Source organism: Macrobrachium nipponense, chromosome 2 (genome assembly GCF_015104395.2).
Source record: "Macrobrachium nipponense isolate FS-2020 chromosome 2, ASM1510439v2, whole genome shotgun sequence".
Classification (NCBI taxonomy): Eukaryota; Metazoa; Arthropoda; class Malacostraca; order Decapoda; family Palaemonidae; genus Macrobrachium; species Macrobrachium nipponense.
In genome coordinates, this window is record NC_087201.1 from 119,960,882 (window position 1) to 119,985,712 (window position 24,831).

Below are 24,831 nucleotides of genomic sequence, written 5' to 3' on the forward strand. Positions count from 1 at the left end.
CATCAAGGCGGTGATTCTTAAACTGGCGGCGGCGGCGGCGGCGGCGGCGGCGGCGGCGGCGCGGCGCGGCGGCGGTGGGGGAGAGAAAAAAAGGGAAAAAAAAAAAAAACTTCCGAGGGGCGGGGGGGCCGCAAGCACGGTTGCCAGATGGGGCCTATTATCTTTTTATTTTGTGATGATATTTGCAAAATTACCAAAAACATTGTCACTGCTTCCATAGGTTTTCTAATTACATATATCTCAAAACATAATAAAAATCCAATATATAAGTCAATCATTATATAAGCAATGAAGTTTAATGGTAGTTTACAATTAGACAAAACAGTTCACAGTTGGCAAAAATTTCAGGGGTAGGGGAGAGAGGGGTTCGCAAGGCAAAAAAAGTTTAAGATCCACCGGGATCATGCGAGTTTTCAAATAGAACTGAAAGATATAAGGACAAACATAATACGATCGTCATACAACGGGAGTAATAGGAGAATACTGACATGGCCGCCGGTAAGAAAAACTCGATTCACTCGCAATTGATGAAGCAAAGGAAGACTTTGAACCCATCACCAGATGGCATTTGAAAATTCAAGGCGAAATGTTTTACGCGTAATAACCCCTCCCCTACACAAACCTCTCTCTCTCTCTCTCTCTCTCTCTCTCTCTCTCTCTCTCTCTCTCTCTCTCTCTCCTTGCCCCAAGACTTTCAAAAAGGTCGGTGTGTCCTATACAGAGCATCGTATTTATAGACGGAGATCTCGAGACAGTCAAGAGGGCCAGATGGTGCCTGACCCAGATTATACAGATGGATGTTGTTGTCTCTGGGCTTCAAGGGACGGGCCGGCCGTTCAGGTGCTTCCAACACTTGACGAAAAACGAATTCCTTGCCTACGGTCTCGAGATGAGAGATAAATAAGCCATTTTATCTCTCTGTAAGGGTCTCATGATGTAATAAAAAGGCTCAGAGATGTGTCAGAGACATAAATTTCGACTTCGTTAATAGGGGTCTCTCCAAGTTAAGTGCAAGGTCACATTAAGAAATGCCTTTAGTAATGGGAATAAATCACAGCACGAAAACGTCAAAAAGGACAGAATTTAACCACACCCCTCTCGAGGGTCTCTAAATGGGATGAATGAGAAAGGAAAACTTTAAGGTGATAAGAAATAAATTTGTCAGCCGATATGAGCTAATATATTGCAGTCCGTTTGCAGTAGTTATGATTGATTACGCGTTGCGTTTAATACGTTGCGTTTCATACAAACCGATAAAACCATATTATATATATACATATGCATGTCAGTAAATATATATATATATATATATATATATATATATATATATATATGTATGTATGTATGTATATGTATACATACATATATACAATACATATATATATATATATATATATATATATATATATATGTGTGTGTGTGTGTGTGTGTGTGTATGTATATATATACACAATATATATATATATATATATATATATATATATATATATATATATATATATATATATATATATATATACACGGAGGATTTCTACGTTTGTCTATCCCCTTTTACGATTCATCCTTCTGAGATCATAAAATCCAACGATCAACAAAGTCTGGCTTCACTACAGGCGTGTTCTACATACCGTTGACTATAACAGGTTATACAATCATTTTCCATACGCCTTAACTGGAAGCGATTCTGAATTATTGATGGCTCTTTACAGACAAAAACCTTGAAAGAAAAAGCTCGAGTCTAAAATCTGAATCTATATTACATAATATTTGTTTATATTTATGATTCTAGTCTCTCCATGAATGATTTGTTAAAAGATGGAAAATACGTAAATGGTACAGTGAAGAGTTGTGTTCACTAGGCCAAAATATTAACTTTATGGGTAAATAAAAAGAAGAAGAATACATGATGTATTATATATAACTCATAAAAAATGTCCGACAGCACTTGAAAAACGTCAAGGAGAAACAGAAAACCGCTGAACAAATTAGCCGGGAAGCATGTTTATGGTTTTGATGGCGTGGCTAGCCCTCCATGACAGAAATACAAGTCTAAGAAATGGTCCGTCGCACTCGTTCAAGCAGCCATCACGAACAGCATGACGCTTACAAACGCTGAGCAGAATCACATACAGCAGGAAAGTATAGATATAATGAGGTCAAGAAAGGAATACATGATATGTACTTTCAAGGCAGACAAGGATAAAAAGTCAACACCGATTTGTGGTAAGATAAGTAACAGGAGACAGACTTTCATTTGGGATGACGTATTGAGAATTGTTTTCATAGCCGTACGACTACAAATATATTTGGGAGCTTGTAGGGTGATTTAGCCTTAACCATGCAGCGCGTTGGTATAACTTTCGAAAGCAGGGGCCAACAAATTGTATTTTGTTATGTCTCCAATCCTTCCCTTCATACAATGGACTTGAGAGTTCCAGTCCTTTAGCTCTATGACACAGTCTCTTCCGTTGGATCTCTTTGCTTGTGTTTCGGCTACTCTGTCTAAAGCTGTCTCTTTTTATTATTTCTGAATTTTAAGGAACACTCATCAAATGAACCCGCTTTTACTGAATGGTATATGTATGGATAATATCACCAAAAAACTGCACACTATCCTAATATTATTTCTGCGATAGAAACCAGACTACAATGACACTGATATCCTTCATTTATATGCAATACATGGAATAAAAAAAAACTCATTAGAACAGTACACATACCGTTTTACTAAGTAGTTACCCTTTAGGGATATACTACGGGTAGATTTTGTATCTTTACCTGATGACAGTTGTACAAAGTATGCAGTATCCATATGGATAACATTTCTTTACATTTAATTGAAGAAAAATTCTAGGTTCAGACCTAGGCATTGACCATTTCAGGGGTGTCAGTGGGACAAACAGAAAAGAATTAAATTCCTGATTATTGAGAGAAACCCTTTTCAATTACATAGCATCGCAAGAACCACAATACTTTTGTAAGTCGAACTCTCTCTATCTCTCTCTCTCTCTCTCTCTCTCTCTCTCTCTTCTGTCTCCAGTGACAATTCAACGAAGACCAGATGAGACATTATTAATAAGCAACATCCCTTGACTTCTAAACTAAGGCATGACATGACGCTTTGGTGACATCCCGGTCAATATTAATAAACGTCCTCTCTGTCAAAGAAAAAAGCTGACAGGGGCAGCAATCTGTAGCCAAGAACTTGGGCGCGTATCTTTTGGGCGGAGTTTGGGGGAAGGGAAGGGGGCAAGGGACTTGTTTTCATCATTAGTGGGAAGGGGGGGCTGTCACTTTAATGACGTGTCTCGGTTGTCGTGGTATTTATGTTTCTTCTGTACATTACAGAGACTGGGTTATGTGATCCTACTACAGTTACAACAGTTACACGCAACGGAATTTAAATATACCGACAGAAGCTTAAGTTCACCGAATAAAAAGAAAGAAAAAAACACTGGAAAGGTTTCATTGGTGTTTGAATACAATCCTCCATTCTTCTTATATACAAACATAATAAGCAATATCTAAAGTGAAAATTTTAATCGTGTTTACTATTAAAGATAACTAATACTTGTTCTTGAATTCAATGACCACGTGCTTCGATTGCAGTTCGTTCCCGATATTAAAGAGTACTCTTACATTTCTTCGTCTTAAATCCAATCAATTATGTTGCCTATTTTGTGTCATCATGTAATAGGGTCTACTCACCTTCCTTTCCAGGAGTTTTGTTTGGCATATCATCTATTAGCCTTCGAAGGGTAATTATCTTCTTCAATCCAGTCAATCTACATTGGCCATAAAATTTGTAGTTCAGTATCTATGCTGCTACTACTTCCTAATATAATAATAATAATAATAATAATAATAGAGGGGACTAAACAACACAATGGAAGTTGTAAAACAGAGGCTTAAGGCCAAAGCACATAAGATCCAACGGTACATGAACAGGAATAAGGGATACCAATAGAACAAACTATTCGGAACCAACCAGAAAAGACTATACAGCCAACTTAAGAGGGGAAGACAACCACCAAGAAATTCTTGAACCCGAACCAAGTAAGAGACTCTGGGAAAACATATGGAGTAATCCGGTATCACACAACAAACATGCAACATGGCTCCAAGAAGTCAAGGCTGAAGAAACAGGGGAGAATAAAACAAGATTTCACAGAGATCACGACAGACACAGTCAGACACCAACTAAAGAAAATGCCCAACTGGAAAGCCCTAGGTCCCGATGAAGTCCATGGATACTGGCTCAAAAAACTTCAAGGCCCTACACTCAAGAATAGAAGAACAACTCCAGCATTGTATCACAAATCACCATGCGCCTAAATGGATGACCACAGGAAGAACATCCTTAGTCCAGAGAGGAGAGACAAGAGTAAGGGAAATATAGCCAGTAACTACAGGCCTATCGCCTGCCTACCAATAATGTGGAAGTTACTAACAAGTATCATCAGCGAAAGGCTATACAACTACCTAGAGGATACAAACACCATACCCCACCAACAGAAAGGCTGCAGAAGGAAGTGTAGGGGCACAAAAGACCAGCTCCTGATAGACAAAATGGTAATGAAGAACAGTAGGAGAAGGAAAACCAACCAAAGCATGGCATGGATAGACTATAAGAAAGCCTTCGACATGGTACCACACACATGGCTAATAGAATGCCTGAAAATATATGGGGCAGAGGAAAACACCATCAGCTTCCTCAAAAATACAATGCACAACTGAATCACATACTTACAAGCTCTGGAATAAGACTAGCAGAGGTTAATATCAGGAGAGGTATCTTCCAGGGCGACTCACTGCCCCCACTACTCTTCGTAGTAGCCATGATTCCCATGACAAAAGTACTGCAGAAGATGGATGCTGGGTACCAACTCAAGAAAAGAGGCATCAGAATTAACCATCTGATGTTCATGGACGACATCAAGCTGTATGGTAAGAGCATCAAGGAAATACATACCCTAATCCAGACTGTAAGGATTGTATCTGGGGACATCAGGATGGAGTTTGGAATAGAAAAATGTGCCTTAGTCAACATACAAAAGGGCAAAGTAACAAGGACTGAAGGGATAAAGTTACCAGATGGGAACAACATCAAACACATAGATGAGTCGGGATACAAATACCTGGGAATAATGGAAGGAGGGGATATAAAACATCCAGAGATGAAGGACACGATCAGGAAAGAATATATGCAGAGACTCAAGGCGATACTCAAGTCAAAACTCAACGCTGGAAATATGATAAAAGCCATAAACACATGGGCAGTGCCAGTAATCAGATACAGCGCAGGAATAGTGGAATGGACGAAGGCAGAACTCCGCAGCATAGACCAGAAAAAGAGGAAACATATGACAATACACAAAGCACTACACCCAAGAGCAAATACGGACAGACTATACATAACACGAAAGGAAGGAGGGAGGGGACTACAAAGCATAAAGGACTGCGTCAACATCGAGAACAGAGCACTGGGGCAATATATGAAGACCAGTGAAGACGAGTGGCTATAGAGCGCATGGGAAGAAGGACTGATAACAGTAGACGAAGACCCAGAAATATACAGAGACAGGAGAAAGACAAGCAGAACAGAGGAATGGCATAACAAACCAATGCACGGACAATTCATGAGACAGACTAAAGAACTAGCCATTGATGACACGTGGCAATGGCTACTGAGGGGAGAGATCAAGAAGGAAACTGAAGGAATGATAACAGCGGCACAAGATCAGGCCCTAAGAACCAGATATGTCCAAAGAACGATAGATGGAAACAACATCTCTCCCATATGTAGGAAGTGCAATACGAAAAATGAAACCATAAACCACATAGCAAGCGAATGTCCGGCACTTGCACAGAATCAGTACAAAAAGAGGCATGATTCAGTAGCAAAAGCCCTCCACTGGAGCCTGTGCGAGAAACACAAGCTACCTTGCAGTAATAAGTGGTACGAACACCAACCTGAAGGACTGAGAAAACGATCAGGCAAAGATCCTCTGGGACTATGGTATCAGAACAGATAGGGTGATACGTGCAAATAGACCAGACGTGACACCAGAGTTGAAGAGAAAGAAAGGGAAAAATGGATAAGTCTCAAGACCTGAAAATAGAAATAAGAAGGATATGGAATTTGCCAGCAGAAATTGTACCCATAATCATAGGAACACTAGGCACGACCCCAAGATCCCTGAAAAGGAATCTGGAAAAGCTAGAGGCTGAAGTAGCTCCAGGACTCATACAGTAGAGTATGATCCTAGAAACGGCGCACATAGTAAGACAAGTGATGGACTCCTAAGGAGGCAGGATGCAACCCGGAACCCCACACTATAAATACCACCCACTCGAATTAGAGGACTGTGATAGAGCAAAAAAAAAAAAAAAAAAAAAAATAATAATAATAATAAATAATAATAATAATGCTTAGAAGACTGCCAAAAAAGTCGTTGCGGATTACTTTAAGAATTCTCAGGTTCCAGTTCAATTGCACAAATCACTAATTCAGCTGCTGATGCTGAGCGTTTTTATTCACTAATTCAACTGCTGATGCCGAAGGTTTTTATTAAGTGGAAAGCTTTTAAAAGAAAGAGTGGCTTGATTAACCGACTGAACCCTTACGCCCTGTTTAAAACTTTTTAAAGGAATAATATCACTTTTAGCCTTCAAAAATGGCGACGGAGAAAAATAAATACTTGCAAATAATAATCAAACGTCTCATTAAAAATAATAATTATACCCTTCCAAGACAGGCAACAAGTTGAAGTACTTCAGGCTATGTAGAATAGCACAGATAAAATAAGGATAGACTTTTTAACAAGCTATATCAGTTTTCATTTCAAGCCCTTAGATGAATCACTTCTCAATGGTACCAAATTTGTAAATCACATGAGTTTTCTAGCCGGGGTGGAGGGTGTGGGGTTCCAGACAGGGGGGTTGGGGGGGGTGACTGGAGAGTCGATAGCCAAAACAAAATAAATAAATTGATATTCCCATAATTTAATACTTTATCTACCTGTGATTATTGTTGGAAGCAACAATAATCACAATGTTGTGGACTCCTGAAAATAAAAAAATTTTCTTTTCGTATCTGATTCACAGAGACATGTGAAATCATTTCTACTTATCGCACAGGTTATCAGACAATTAACCAAACTGATGTTCCTCAGTCAGAGCTAAAAGAACAGAAAAAAATGAATAGTAATTAATATTTAAAACTGCGTACGAAAAAAATAAGAATTTCGGTTTTTGAAATAGGGACTACCCTATGCCAATGAGTAAATATTCCCTTTTGCATACTTTAGCCATCGTGTCTTTACTCGGCTCTCCTAAATATTAATTAGCAAAGTCCCTGGTCTATGTCAGGATTAGTGTCACAAAGACAACTACACGCACTAATTACTGAAAGAGCTGTTCCATGACATACATACATAATATATTCAGCAGAAATGAACTATACTGAAATTAAGTGGGAAAGTAAGATTATATAACTATATTGCTATACGTGCATGAGCCATTCTATGGCAACCCAAATTTATATAGAGAACCTAAAAACGTACCATTTAAATGCTCAGAATAAGAAGTCACAGGATTCTAACGGAACGAGCATCTATCATCACATTCTTTTTTTATGAGGAGAGTAGTTGAAGTTATCTTCAGTAGCGAATATCAACCTCCTTAACGGTCAATTTCCTTTCATCCACAGAAACTCCATGTCAACCATGAAACCTCCATGTCACCCAAGTAGCTCCATGTCATCCGCTTCACATTGCAGAGGGAGCATCAGATGATTACAGGGCTAAAACGATAAAGTCTCCGATCTCTCCGCTGTTTTCGAAGCTCCTTTGGCTGTTCTCTGCAGTCATTCGCTGGCAACCACAGACTGGACAGATGCTATCTCGTTAAGTATAATGCAAGCCTTGCAGAGTGACCTACAACTCCTCTAATGACCGACTGTCTGATTTTACAGTTAGGAAGGAATGCATGAGAAACTTCACATCCGTCAGGTCAAGTAATATATTCACAATTTTCGCTTTCTGGAAACACCAACTTGCAGTCATGTTACTGTTATGTGGTATTTAGTAATAGCTATGACTTGTATTGCACCCGAGAATTAAACAACAAAGAAATCAGAAACAATAAACTTCTACATTTCTTCACCAAGTATTCTATTTCTATATACAAAAGCCGTCTTGTGGAAAAATATACTTGTCACGAATAGCATGATGAATTTGGAATATGCAATTCTCGGTCAAATTCTCAGACATATTCCTCTCAATTATTGCTGAACGCAAACTATCTTCGGGTGTAAGTTTTAGCAGGATTTTCGAGTTATCTGAAAAACCTTCTTGTACCTTAAAGTTTCTTGGCAATGGAATAAACGAAACCTCCTCTTTTTTACAACTTAAGTCATTTTCATAAGAGAACCACTCAAGATACAACAGCAGCTTTTCGTCTGGCCCTACTAAGTTAATAATTTTCATATTATTATTATTATTATTATTATTATTATTATTATTATTATTATTATTATTATTATTATTATTATTATTATTATTATTATTATTATTATTGAAAATCCGCATACATCCAGAATATGAACAGCCAAAACAGTATTAATATTCAAGACAAGAAGAAAAATATCCATTTGTTCAAGAGAAAATCCATGATTTGTTCACAATATTTGAAGATTAATCAAAGCCATTTTTAACAGCCTGTTTCAACATCCATTCTTCAAAGTCATCCAATGAACCTTTTGTTTTTGTTACCAAATTCTCAAGAAAAGACAACAAGAATCTTTATACCCTTCGTACAACTGACTACTGTACAACGTCTCTAGCTAGGAAAATTTATTATCCCGTTGTTTATTCTTCACCGTTCAAATGTGGAAAAGGAACTAAAAAAAACTCCTAAGAAGATTCATCCGTTATTACGTATATATTTGAGCCCCTGAGTATTACAACAGATACCACAGCCTATAAGGAGAGAGAGAGAGAGAGAGAGAGAGAGAGAGAGAGAGAGAGAGAGAGAGAGAGAGAGAGAGTTTGTAAACGGGGAAAAATGTTTACTTAAATAATTATATTAATTTATATACAAAAGAGGATAGTGAGCACGGAATGGTAGGAAAACTGTCAGACATCTCGTATTACACAAATCTGGAATCGATTAAAAAATATAGATATATAAATCATAGCCTACGTTGACTGAAAAAATTACGAAAGGTTAACACTCAGACTTGTTCTTGGATGTCCGCGTTCCCATTGTCCGCAAACAACCGCACATACATGCCTCAGTGTACATTCCGCCCGCTAAAATTATCCCAAATTTCAACTTTTAGATGACGTACGAAAACAAAGGTCCCATTCTCAGAGGTCTGAAGATATTCGGCGCAGTCAAATAAGAGACCAGAGGACGACCCATCAATCTGCTGCCAGGACACCCGAAAGGAAGGCGGCCATCGGAGCAAAAAGCGAATGGAGTGAGAGTACCTCTCACACTCAAGGCGCCTCCTGTCGTCCCGTGCCACCATCAAGCAATTTATGCTCGCGCACGTGCAACACTTCTGTTGGAGTTATTCATATGCGCCCCCAAAATATATTCCGAATTAGACGAAAAGTGAAATCGCACGGAATATGAAATACTTTCTGTTAGGTGTAGCGCCGTCTCACAAGAGAAAGAGTGAACTTCTACGTGAACACTCAATTTCATTATTTCAGTTCTAAGCTTAATCTTCTTTTGTTATGATATAAATATCACGTAAAATATGTACCGCAGCTGGCAAGCTAAATTAGGTACTGAAAAGCATGCATGCATATTATATATATATATATATATATATATATATAATTATATATATATATATCTATATATATGTATATATATATATATATATATATATATATATATATATATATATTAAAAAATTTTGTATATGTAAGTATACATATAATTTATATAAATAATTTATATAGAATACATATATGTATATATATATATATATATATATATATATATATATATATATATATATGAAGCATCTAGTGAGACAAATTATAAAGGGCCAGAAAAACAGAGGTATGAAGAGAAAATCCTAAAGCCCTCAAGAAACTACCGAACACGCAAAACAGCGTATTCTTGTTTACCTCATCCGGGTTCATTAGACAAAAACACTGACCAGGCATACTTACCCCTCCGAAATTTAATATTCTGTGCTACAAAGAAGTAGTTGAGAAAAAGAAAGCATCCATTAAAAAATAATACAAGAGAAGGTCTGAATACAGTGTATAACTCTCTCTCTCTCTCTCTCTCTCTCTCTCTCTCTCTCTCTCTCTCTCTCTCTCTCTCTCTCACACACACAAAACTCTCGGCTCCTAAGAACACCATAAACGCAGAAGGAATGCTGATTCTACACTGTAATCAGAATTCCTTTTGATGTTTATAAAACATTTTCAGTTACTTTATATTCTGACAAATTACCAATTTACGCACGCCGTACCTCCTGCTTCCTTCCATTTATCATCTTTACATACGCATCGTGTTTGTTCCCTATTTCTCGTCCTTTTCTGAAAGAAATGTACCGTTTACTGTAGAGCCATCACTTCAGCAATGTCTGATGTGACATTCCTTTCTATTTTTCATACCCGAGGATAGTGGCAAGAAAATGCGTTGATTTAATCTACAGCTATGCTGATCCCTTACACTTTATTAGTGACATTCCCGTACCCACATTCTCTCTTCTCTCTCTCTCTCTCTCTCTCTCTCTCTGAAATTTAAAGAAGCACACAGGGAAAATGACACAAATATAATCACACACACACACACATATATATATATATATATATATAAATATATATATATATAATATATATATATATATATATATAGTATATAGTATATATATATATATATATATATATATATATATATATATATATATATATATATATATATGTATATATATATATATATATATATATATATATATATATATATATATGTATATATTATAGATATATATATATATATATATATATATATATATATATATATATACACATTATAGATTGTGCGTGTGTTTATACCAGAGTAAGAAAGACTGTAGAATAATAGAATAAAAAAAAGTTAATACTGTTGAAATGAATTCAGTGGCACTGTGTGTATAAAAAACTAAAAGGATGGGAATAGTTGAGCCACACAGAAGTGGCAAAAGATATGCGTAGTTAACAGGGCGGATCATAATGCTTTCTGATGAGAAGGGGAATTAGGAAGAGGCTCAATGCAAGGCATATAGAGGTAATGAAAAGGTAGGGCACTAACATGCAAGGCGTGCAAGAAAGCTTTTACCATGAGGTTTTATTCGGGATTCAGTAAGTAACACACGAATGATGCAGTACTACAACACTTGTTTGCTCAGCGGTCAACCCCTATAATTCTGATACTGCATTCACTATTCAATAAGTGTCACTATTTGAATAAAGTTAAGTTCCTCTGTTCATTAAATTATTTGTTCAAATCAATGTTCAAGTGTCTTACTTGTCGTTATTCTTGGGTATAAGATGCTTTCCTTGGAAACAAGATTATGTTCAGAAACAAAAGTTTTTTCATTAAAAACCGAAAACAACATTCGACACACTAGAGAGTATAAACCCACTTTATTTGCCTAAAATACAACACTCCTTGGCTGACGAAGCCTAACACAACAAACACGGTATGATATAAGGCCCTAACTCGAAACCGTGCAGATTCAGTTACACATGCAGCCAGTGTTCTTAGTAACCGTGACTAACGCTGCGAATCCACTGACATTTCGCAAGACTAACTCAAACAGAACAATAAGTACATCTCACACCTACCAATAAGTTCCTTAGAATTCCTTCTCTTGAAGTCGTTGCTGAAAAAAAAAAGGAAAAAAGTTCAACATTGAAACAGAATACCAAATTTTGTTTATCATACTTTCAAATTATGAGGCAAAACTCTGAAAAATAACATTTAAGTCATTATAGAGGAAAAACTACTGATGACCTTTGCAATTAGATTTCAAAAAATGTATCACAATGCACCACTGTACTGTCTCTATTTACATATAGTATAATGAATTCGCAACAAGCAACATATACATAAAATGAATGAATATGAATCATATTGCAGCAAGGATTACAGTAAGTGACTTGGGTGCTTAATTGTAGAATCTCATTACTATGGTACAGTGATTATTCACTTAGTTATGAAGGATATAAAAATTCATTTCGAAGTTTCATCCAAATACGTTCTCTTAAAAGACAAATTTGTCAATATTTGAATCAGAAAAATATGTTTCATCTCCGAAAAATGTATTTAAAATTCGAAGAATCAGGGAACACTGATACCTTTCTGTAGCAACTGGATCTTTTACCAGGATAATGTATGCGTGTTTGGGTCTCAGCGCTCGGAGATCTTCAATATATAATCAGAAAAATATGAAAATAATAAATAAAGAAAATGCACACAGATGAACATTATATTCCAAGCAAGTGGCTTACAACCTCATCCAAAAATACATGCTTTCAAACATACAAACGCACGAATGAATCTATTGTGAGCAATAATTAAGCTATAAAGCAAAAACTGATATATATATATATATATATATATATATATATATATATATGTATATTATATATATCTTATGTGTGTGTGTGTGTGTGTATACTTGAGACGTATCCTGTTTTAACAGAAGAATTTCTACTAATATATATACATATGTGTGTGTGTGTATACTATATATATATATATATATATATATATATATATATATATATATATATATATATATATATATATATATATATATATATAAATATATATATATATATACATACATACATATATACACACACACATATATATATATATATATCTATATATATATATATAGATTAGAGAGAGAGAGAGAGAGAGAGAGAGAGAGAGAGAGAGAGAGAGAGAGAGAGATTACTTACCTTACCTTACAGACCCTTACTCTTGTTCGGGGTTGCCCCAGGTCCTCAGTGTGAGGCACCTCTAATGTCTACCAGAGAGTTGCTAGTACCATCTTCCGGTATATTTTGCATCTTCCAATCTTGGATGGTCTGGGATGCAGCTTAGATATTTGTCGAGCTTATTCTTAAACACATCTACGCTCACTCCTGATATGTTCCTCAGATGAGCTGGCAACGCATTGAATAGACGCTGCATTATCGATGCTGGTGCGTAGTGGATTAATGTTCTGTGTGCTTTCTTATTTTTCCTGTATGTTTTGGGCATATTAATCTACCTCTGCTTGCTCTTTCTGTATATTTTTTAGCTCCATGATGTTTTCGGCTATTCCTTCTATCTGTTTCCATGCCTGAATTATCATGTAGCGTTCTCTTCTCCTTTCTAGACTATATAATTTTGAAGGATGTGTCTTTCCCAGTAGTCAAGGTCCTTAACTTCTTCTATTCTAGCTCGTAAAGGACCTTTGTACACTCTCTATTTGTGCATATCCTTTGATAGTGTGGGTACCATATCATATTGCAATATTCAAGTGGACTACGAACATATGTTTTATAAAGCATAATCATGTGTTCAGCTTTTCTTGTTTTGAAGTGCCGTAACAACATTCACCATTTTTTGCTTTCATTTTGCCAATAGAATTGCTATTTGATCATTGCATAACATGTTCCTATTCATTCATCATCACACCAAGGTCTTTAACTGCTTCCTTATTCGTGATTGTCTCATTATTAGGTCCCCTATATGCATACGCTTTCCTTCTCTGTCTCCATAATTTATTGATTCAAATTTAATTTTTTTTTTATCAGAGTTAAATACCATCCTATTTAACCTCTGCCCAATCATAATCTCTGTTAAGGTCTCTTTTGTAGCACGTTTTTCCTATCTTCATCACAAGTAATTTCTCTACTTATTCTTGTGTCATCGGAAAACTACTCACTACCGCAGTCCTTAACATTACTGTCTCGTCTGCAATCATAATAACTAACAGTAATGCAGCTAACCAACTGTAACCTTGTGTAACACCGGATATTAACCTTTAGCTTCATCCGATTTCTCATCGTTTGCAATAACTATCTGTTTTCTGTTGTATAAAAATTCTTTTAACCATCTGCCTACTTTATCCACTACATTATGTTTTCTAATTTTCTTCGCTAATGTATTAGGTCTACCTTGTCAAAAAGCTTTTGCAAAGTCCTAGATAAACCCACATCTGTTTTTCATTTCCTGCTTTTCATAATTTTTTTGTATATGTTCTCACAGTGGACTAACAGTTGGGTTTGTGTATTTTTTCCGGGTACGAAACCATGTTGTCCTATATTTAACAAATTATTTTTCATTAAATGTTTCATAATATTTTTCTTCATTACCCTTTCATACACTTTCATAATATGTGATGTTAGACTCACAGGCCTCTAATTACTTGCCTCTAGTCTTGGATCCATTTTTGAAAGTAGGTTAATATATGCTATCTGTGCTCATCATAAATCTTGCCTGTATCTACACTTTGTCTTAATAATATTGCAAGTGGCTTTGCGATAGAATGAACTACTTTCTTTAACAAAATAGTAGGACACCATCAGGCCCTGCGCAGCTCCATTTTTAATTTCATTAAATAGCCCTGCCCCCCACAATATCAGCTTCATTAATATCTAGTCAGCTAAATATTCACTATTTTTGTCCCTTACTTCTATATCATTATCAATTCTAGGGGTGAATTCTCTCTTATATCGTTCTGCCAATATGTTGCATATTTATTTTTTTTATTCGTTAATCTCCCTTCAGTTCTTAGAGGGCCTATTTCTATTCTTCTTTTATTCATCTTTTTCGCGTACGAGTATAATAGTTTGGGGTTTTGCTTGATATTTACTAGGGTTTTTTCTTCCAAGTCCCGTTTTTCATTTTCTTTTGATTGTATAATCTTTGTCCTGCATTTTCTATCTTACTTTTAGCTCTATAACTTTCCATGCATTTTTTTCTTTTGCAAGACCTTTTTTCCACTTTCTGATTTTCTGGAACAAGATCCTTCTGTCTCTTGGTATGCATGACTGATGTTTACTTTTCTTCTTCTTCTTCTGAGAGAGAGAGAGAGAGAGAGAGAGAGAGAGAGAGAGAGAGAGAGAGAGAGAGAGAGAGAGCATACCACTTTTGAGAAAGAAAGAAAGAAAGAAAGAAAGCAAGAAAGAAAGAGGATGATTTCTGACTAGTGTGCGACATAGGAAGCACTTTGCACAATAACCAATGTGCCCTGTCTAGAGATGCGCTAAGGACGAAAGTAGAAAGCTTCCCAGTAGAATAAATAAAAGAATAAAAGTCATGAGAGATCAGAAAGACGAAATCACCTGACGATAATCTGAATCATAGCCACTATTCCTGGATCTTCCCGTCAAGAAATTTCGCTTTGATCTAAAGTTCAAGATCATCAGTTGGTAAGTGCGCGATCTCTTTCTCTCTCTCTCTGATTTACATTAATGACATTGATATAGGCTTAACTAGCAGAATAGCCAAATTTGCAGATAACACCAAACTAGGTGTAAATACAGCAGACTCAGATGTAGTGGAGAGTTTAAGAAATGATCTAATGAAAATAGGAGTGATCAAAACAATGGCAAATGCCTTTCAACGTAGATAAGTGTAAAGTGTTACAAATAGGAACAAACAACCCCCATGCCAGTAAATGCTGCTTGGGAATGACATAAGTAGTGTAGAACAAGAGGAGGACCTTGGAGTCATTATTACCAAGGAATTAAAATCCACAAAACAGTGCTGAAAAGAAGGCACAGAAACTAGTGGGATACATAAGAGCCAGTTCAAATACAGAAATAAGGAAACGGTGCTGTAGCTCTACACATCAATAGTTAGACACCATCTTGAATATGCAGTACAGTTTTGGTCACCAACACTAAGAAAAGATAAATAGATTAGAAAGAGTACAAGCAAGAGCCACAAAGTTAAATCCATCCATCAGGCAAATAGGTTACCGAAGACGACTAGAGAGCCTGAACATGTATGGCTTAGAAACACGACGACTGCGAGGACAACTAATAGAAACATTTGAAATACTGACAGGCATAACATAGACAGTCACCTATTTACTTTAAACGAAAACCAGACAAGAAATAATGGATGGAACTAGAACTGAAGAGATACAACACATCCCATTGTGGGAACTTCTTTACATACAAGATATGTGACACGTGGAATAAACTGCCTACAGAAGTTGTACACAGCAGCAGTGTGGAATTGTTTAAAAGAAAGCTAGACAAAATCATTAGGACACTGCGAATGCACAGTAAAACCTGCTCCTACAGATAAGTGAGCCACACGATGTCTCCTCGGATGGACTAACAAGTCTTTGAGACACCCTAATCCTTGTAACTCTCTCTCTCTCTCTCTCTCTCTTCTCTCTCTCTCTCTCTCTGTGTTTGAGTAATAAAGAGGCAAAGACAAAACAGCGTCAGCGTCCCAAACACAAGCGTGGTTCATAATGCAGAGCCAGATAACAACCGCAGGAAACCATGTGGTTTGCACAGGTGAAATTCAACCTACAAATTGACTTCTTCTTTCCTTGGCGAACTTCGCATCAGCCAAACAGGTGATACACCTGGATGGGAAGTCAATTACGCGATTATTCACGGGGGATAATATTACCCGCCGTTTCCCTCTATTCTATTAAAGGGACCTCCATTTGCTTAGTTTTCTTTTTAAGTTAATAAGCTCTCTGCTGGGGTAAAATTCCACGAAGTTTTTAAAGCTTGATAAAGCAGAGATATTTTGATGAATGTGCTTTTAAGTTACATTTACACCAGATTTAGGATTCATTTGCAGTCACATGCTTAAAAATATGGATGGTCCAAAAGCACTTGCCACAGGTGAATTTAGCCCCGAAGTTTTACACACACACAGACACAAATACACACAAACACACACACATATATGTGTATATATATTATATATATTAAATTAAATAAAAACATTCTTATCGACCGTAACGTCTGAATTCTTGAATGCAAAGTAAACTCTATTCTTACAAAGTTTAACATCTTGCCAGTCTGACGTCAAGATCTTAGCTAAGTATAGCACCAATCCAAATGAGAACTGATGGGGGAGCCCTTCCAGCAATGGCTTGTTAGCTGCTGGATAAACAGAGTTAGTATAATTCTTCCACACTCAGCAGACCGTCATTTAAAATTCTTCTTCTGTCTTCTTCCCAGCTTTATCCGTATTCGGGGTCGCCGTTTTTAATGAGTCTCTTCCATCTACCTCTGTCTTGTGTCATTTCCTCCCGTACTCCCTTCTCCCTCATTTCATCTCTATGCAATCTCTCTACCTGGAGAAAGGTCTTCCTTCTCCTCGTGTTCCATCCACCTCCACATCCATCACTTCTCTTGCCATGTGTTGCTCTTTTCTTCTCATCAGGTGGCCGTACCATCTCGTAGCATTTGTTAATAAATACGTAAATGCATTATAAGTCAAATGACGATAACTACAGAAACACTTTTTAATATTCAGTAAAGAGCGTATCTCCGTCACGAAGCACAACGCTCCTCGCCGCAGACAGACTCAAGGTTGACATTGAACGTGGATCATTCGACCTTTGCACTGTTCTAACTTTTCTTTAATCCAAGTATCATCCAGACAGAATACCCGTGAATTTCTTGCAATGCCTGTTCTCCGGTGGGAATGATGGATTCTAACAGAAAAATATTCATCAGAAACGGGATACCGACTGCCAAGTTGAATAAGGCGTGATCCGACCTCCAGCTTATTGGGGAGGCGTGCAAGATTTTCCCCTCATGCATTAAGTTGTATACTTTATATTCCTAATTTAACGTAAAGTGGTCTTCGTAATTAATACTCATACTTATTACTAATCATACTAACAACAAGGATCTAATAAAAAGGACACAAATTAAACACGTTCACATAACCTCAAGTATGAGTGGAAACAAAATAATTGAACAGAAATATAACCTCTAAATTCAGTACACCAAATAAATTAAAACGTGCCAAAATCTACGATCAAACAGAGCGTTGTTTCACCTAACAAATAATTTTCAGTACTGCTTAAAATGCACATTATTTATTTTCTACATTTTCATTCTAATAAATAAATCATAAATATCCTATCCTAAGATTCCTGTATCTTTACTGTATCTTTAACTCAACGCGTAACAACATCTTTAGACCTTTCTTAGGCTTTTCCATAGGGTTTTCGTATCTCAGACAAGTACAACAGAACAAAAACAGCAAAGTAGTGTGTAGGCTCACTCCCTGAGTAAGCCACAAATTACTCAGCATTCTCATTCACTGTTATATAGAATATTGTTGAATTTTCAGCAGCTGCTGCAAATCAGTCCTGCACCTGTTATAATACGGATTACCTTGTTAAAGCGTAATTAAAACTGATCCTATTTGGACAGAAAGTGGATGAGCAATCAGGCAATTACCAAGAACGTTCACCCTCCCCCTTATATTTGCTTCTAACTAAATTTCGACTATTAAGTCAAACAAACCGTTCTTGATCTGGTCTGAACTTGAAAATTTCTTGCTCTAGTGCCCTCAGGCAATGGTACCCCAGTCACTTCATTGACCATAGCCACCTTCAGGACAGCGAGTTCACACTTCCATGACCTGAAATGACCACCTGGATTACAGCCCTCCCAGGGAGAGATTGATATCTTGCAGGACACTCAGAAATAGATCTTTTGCAAAATTATAATTAGAGGTTAAACATTTGAAAAACGGTTCAAAATGCAATGCATTACTATCATAATACTATTCTGCTTGCATTTTAATACATTTCTATCTATTTACTTATTCATTATTCTTTATATCTTTTTCAATAAGTGGAATTTCTTTTTTCTGTATTTCCCTTTATTTCCTCTTACTTCTTCCTAATGGACACCATATTCTTTGGAAGCTTGAATTTCAAGTTAATGGCCTCTGTTGCCTTGTTCCATAAGAATAGGTTTCATCTGCTGAATAATAAATAATAATAATAATAATAATAATAATAATAATAATAATAATAGCAGAACAGATAGGGTGATAAGTGCAAATAGACCAGACGTGACGTTGATTGACATAATCAAGAAGAAAGTATCACTCATTGATGTCGCAATACCATGGGACATCAGAGTTGAAGAGAAAGAAAGGGAAAAAATGAATAAGTATCAAGACCTGAAAATAGAAATGAGAAGGATATGGAATTTGCCAGCAGAAATTGTACCCATAATCATAGGGACACTAGGCACGATCCCAAGATCCCTGAAAAGGAATCTGGAAAAACTAGAGGCTGAAGTAGCTCCAGGACTCATGCAGAAGAGTGTGATCCTAGAAACGGCGCACATAGTAAGAAAAGTGATGGACTCCTAAGGAGGCAGGATGCAACCCGGAACCCCACACTATAAATACCACCCAGTCGAATTGAAGGATTGTGATTGACAAAAAAAAAAAATAATAATAATAATAATTACAAAGCACTTGCTGCAAGACTTCTGAAAGGAAGAATGAAAGAAGTGTTTATCTGTGTCAAGACCACACTCATCTGATGCTGCAAAATCATTGTCCTTTACAGTCCCTATATCTTTTTCCTTATTATAATAATCTATGGGATTTCACATGGCCCGTGGAGGTCCACACTTTGGCCATAGTGGGAAAAGACCAAAGTGTATGAAAAGTTAAATTCCAAAACCAGTGGAACTGGTGAAGGAGGGCGCTGTAAAGAACCCTTAGTATTGTCTACCTTGCACGGCAAATTGGATATATATATATATATATATATATATATATATATATATCTATATATATATATAACATGTTTATGTTTGTGTTTTGAAAATATATAATATATATATATATATATATTATATTATATATATATTATATATATATTATAACATAATATATATATATATTTAATACGTGTTTATGTTGTGTTTTTGATAAATATAATCATATAATATAATATATAATATAAATAATATATATATTATAATATACCAATATACTATATATATAATATATATATATATAATGTGTGTGTGTGTGTGTGTGTGTGTGTGTGTGTGTGTGTGTCAGCGTGAAGGTGGACTATTAGAAACGTTGCAATTCATTTCAATTCTTTATTTCCTACGTTTCGTAATATCATTATTACATCTTTAGGGAATCTGTTAAACAATAAATAAAATTACTTTAAAATTACTTAAAAAATTACTTTAAAAATTACTCTAAAATTCAACATTTATAAATTACAAACAACAATTAAAAAAAACATACAGAAACGAAAACCGAAAAAAAATAAAAAGACCAAAGACCGCTAACCAACCTTATGCGAGAAGGCAAGAGACAGAATGACAAAACATAAATAAAAGTTAGCTCAGGTACAGTTGTGTGGAGGAGGCCTGGGTATTTAACTGGGGAACCAGTTGTTTAATAAAAATGACTCTAGGATAGGCATATTTTTTTAATTGTGTTGTAATTTATAAATGTTGAATTTTAGAGTAATTTTTAAAGAAATTTTTAAGTAATTTTAAAGTAATTTTATTTATTGTTTAACAGATTCCCTGAAGATGTAATAATGATATTACGAAACGTAGGAAATAAAGAATTGAAATGAATTGCAACGTTTCTAAAATAGTCCACCTTCACGCTGATATATATATATATATATATATATATATATATATATATATATATATATATGTATATATATATATATATATATACTATAGATATAGATATAGATATAGATATATATATATATATATATATATATATATATATATATATATATCTATATGATGTGTCCTACTGGCCGTCGCCTTCCTCTGTCTCCTGATATATATACATATATATATATATATATATATATATATATATATATATATATATATATTATATATAACATATATATTTAGTTTGTGTTTTTGATAAATTAATATATATATATATATATAATATATATATATATATATACATACATATTTATGTTTGTGTTTTCGATAAATATAATCATATATATATATATATATATATATATATATATATCTATATACATACATACATATTTATGTTAGTGTTCTTGATAAATATAACATATATATTATATATATATATATATATATATTATATATATACACACACACATATTGTTATGAAGTATAAGGCAATTAATTATTCTGAAGTTAAATTTCTCAAGCCCCTTCTAAACAGACAAACACATAAACTATACACTCGGACGCACCTACGCACACCAACTAAATATAAAATATAAGGAAGCAATGACACAAATGAACAACCGCACCTACATGAACCACATACATCTAACCACAAGCCACAGGTATAATATGTCTTGAAAAATAGACATCTTAACCTTGCAATAGCATCTCGGGTATCGAACGCCGGCTGTTGATTTCGATGCCCTCCTAGAAAATATACAGTACTGTTTGTTGACTCCAGTTCCAAAAACGTTTTCAGTAGAATAATGTTTGGCTGTAAATGTTTATTTACTTTTGAATACTATATCTACGCTTTCATTTCTGAACAGAAAATTCTGCAATTTTATTTATATCATGTTCATGTAATGCCATCTCCCTTTACATCAAATTTCTACATACTCACACACTGTAAACTTGCCAATCATGAGGTAGTTTACATGAACTCTGTGCATTTTCAATATAAAAAGTTTATGGGCAACCATCTTTTAAAAATCAAGTAGCTGTTAACTATGTATATAATGTATATATATAAATATAAATATAAATATATATATATATATATATATATATTCGTATGTATCAATATTTAGGTATATATACATATATTTGTGTGCATATACATATTCATTAAGCATTGCATAGCTTATTACATACACACACATATATATCCATATATATATATATATATATATAGATATATATATATTATAATATATATATATACATAGGTATGTATAATTGGGAGGCAATGTATAAAATACACAATCTACACTACGAGAACTGAGCCACCTAAGCCAGCTCTCGACCGTCGGAATCCGAAAAGTGAGTAAATGACAAAGGCAAACAGAGCGGTTAATAGAACTCACTCAAAACAGATTGAAGAAAAATAAAATCTCCCTTTGTTATGAAAACCAACACCACCATCCAAGGTCAAGACTGAATAGACTCTGTTCTGGGAAAAATGCACCTATTATGGGCGGTGAGTTGAAAGAGAGAGAGAGAGAGAGAGAGAGAGAGAGAGAGAGAGAGAGAGAGAGAGAGAGAGAGAGAGAGAGCTATTCTACGTGCACCTGTGCCCCAGTTTTTGAAGAAAGGAAATGGCTGTACATAATTTAAGTTTGTCATCATTTGCTTATGTTGAAAATGAGCAAATGAGACGCAAAATAACTGTAAAAAGGAAGGAATTCAAATGCAGTGGTTCATTATGACCAGAAAGGAAACTGAATAAATAGTCTTGAAACGGTCCCAGTATCATATAAGGGACAAACATATAAAACGATCAAAGAAATGCAGTGGCAAGTAGATTTTACACGATAATTCTACATTGACTCTTATTGAAATCGAAATTACTTTCTTTTATTCAATACATACGGCTGTGACTTCAGTTGATTATCATATGCCATGTTCTGGTCAAAATTACCGGACTATGACAGACCGATTACACAGCCAGATGAAGCACCAATTATTAGGGGTAAGAAACTTACTTCAAGCGTGAACTATTAGTAAATTATAATATATATATAGTTGAAAATAAGTGAGTAATGTGCGGGAGTTATCTATCAAAATGGAAGCGTTACCATTCATTCATATTTCTGTAAAGCTATTTTCAATACAGAGTTCCTTATATTCAGCTATCAACCATCATTCATCAGATTTCTGACACTGCTCTAATACTAGGTTTTTCAGCGTCAGCGTACAAGGCATCCTCAAAGAAAAACTGAAAATCAAATCCTTAAAGATTATCTTAGCTCAGTATCAGGGTCTAGCACCTCATTTCACAGATAAAGATGTTTTTTACTCACTTCTTTCAATTGCATTTCTACATGTTATTTTCTATTTATTATTTATTTATTTATTTTTTATTTTCACAGATTTCGATCGGTTTGCTGTCCAGAACGAAATCTAACGATCTCGTCCAGCAGAGTGAAGGTAATTTTGGGTTCTGGTAGCATCGAACCTGTCGCCCCTTGGATATAAAGAAAAATCTCTAATAAATCGTTGCGGAACACTATTCGTTTCTAGAATGATGACGACAAGGCGGTCCCTCTTAAATTTACGGCAAGCTGGTTGGAAGCTAACAGCGGAAGTCATTCACATCCGGCGCATTACGGACGCTGGTGGAGGTACCGTACACTCAAATCCGGATGTTGGAAGAAACCAGGAGTTCAAGATAACAGGCAACAACTTCACTTTGGGATATTTAACGACGATTGCATGTTATAAATTCAACGTGCAATGGTCCTTCCCAGATTTAAGAATTTACAAAAGCCACTGGGAAAAAATGCAACCCACCTTTGCCAAACAACATGGACCGTAATTATGAGAATTCTATTACACTGTGAGAAATCCAATATTTGCTCAGAAGTGAACTAAAAAGAAATCCTTCAATTTTCCAAATCACATTACATAAAGGTTCACAAAAACTCTTAATACGTGAATACGTGGCATCCAGGTGGTCTGCAATTTAGTTTTCCGCAAATTGATATTGAATAAATAAGTCGGAAATGGATATATTTTCAGAAACATAACTCAATTTTACACGATCCATACAATAAAAGATGAACATCATAGTCAGCGACCTTATCAAGAGTCACAACAGAATCATCTTCCCGCTTACATCTGTCACCTTTCACTAACAGCTTTCACTTACCGACCGTGACAGATAGCAGTCAGTCTCTTCCTTCACCAATCACTTAAAAGACAACAAACTTTTTCGCAGACACGAACTGTCCGAATACAAACCATCAAATTCCAATCATAACTTCTCGTATTTCTTTTATTATCTTGAAAATGAATACGCTTCATTGGGAGAAAGTTATAAGTACAAACATTGTGGTCTAAACATCATCACGCCGCACGCAATACTTAAAACTGAAAGCTAAATTTCGAAGAGAGTTACAAGTGAAATTGAGTAAAGCCACTGTATGTAAACAGTCCAAATGGCGTCAGTTTCCACACCCCGAAAAACATTTGTTAATCAGAACTTCAGTGGGTATTGGTAGCCGGGCACCTGCAAGCTACGTGATTTTCCATAAATAGGACTCAACAATGTTGATAATTTACTCTTCTTTTACTTTACACTTTAGTCATAAATGCTATCCTTTTTCATTAAAAGCAAAACATTATTATTCAGCCCATATTATATCAAGATTTTCCAATGAAGCTGTAACTAAGATCCAGACAATCCTTTCCACTTATGCAAAATGTGAACGATAACTATTTTTAATAAGAGCAAAAATATGCGAAATAAGTACATAGCAAAAGTTTCTATTATAACGCAACTTAATAAATGTAATCTCACACAATAACACGTATTCGAAATGATATACAAAAAGAATAGTTTATCTCATAGAAACCCGCCGCATACACGAATTAACACCAAAATCTAGCCCCCAAAACACCTCATATGACAAGAAAAAGAAGCCAGTATGTGCGCATGTGCAAAGCAGATGGGGATGGGAAGGGGGGGGGGGGGGGGGAAGTTGTTAAACAAGGGGAATAAGACCTGCACGCAATGGCGTCTGTCTTAACAAGGTGTTGCTAAGGGCTCAAGAGAGAGCCAGGCATCTGAAATAACTGCTGCTTGTACAAG

General features: G+C 35.4%; 1 long non-coding RNA gene across 1 annotated transcript in view; it reads right to left on the reverse strand.

The window, feature by feature from the left end:
- The window catches only part of LOC135220948 (uncharacterized), a 484,733-nt gene that overhangs the window by 194,865 nt on the left and 265,037 nt on the right, over window positions 1–24,831 (reverse strand). The window contains exon 2 of the long non-coding RNA XR_010315833.1: window positions 11,859–11,896. This is a non-coding gene — a long non-coding RNA (uncharacterized LOC135220948). The remainder of the gene's footprint in view (window positions 1–11,858; window positions 11,897–24,831) is intronic.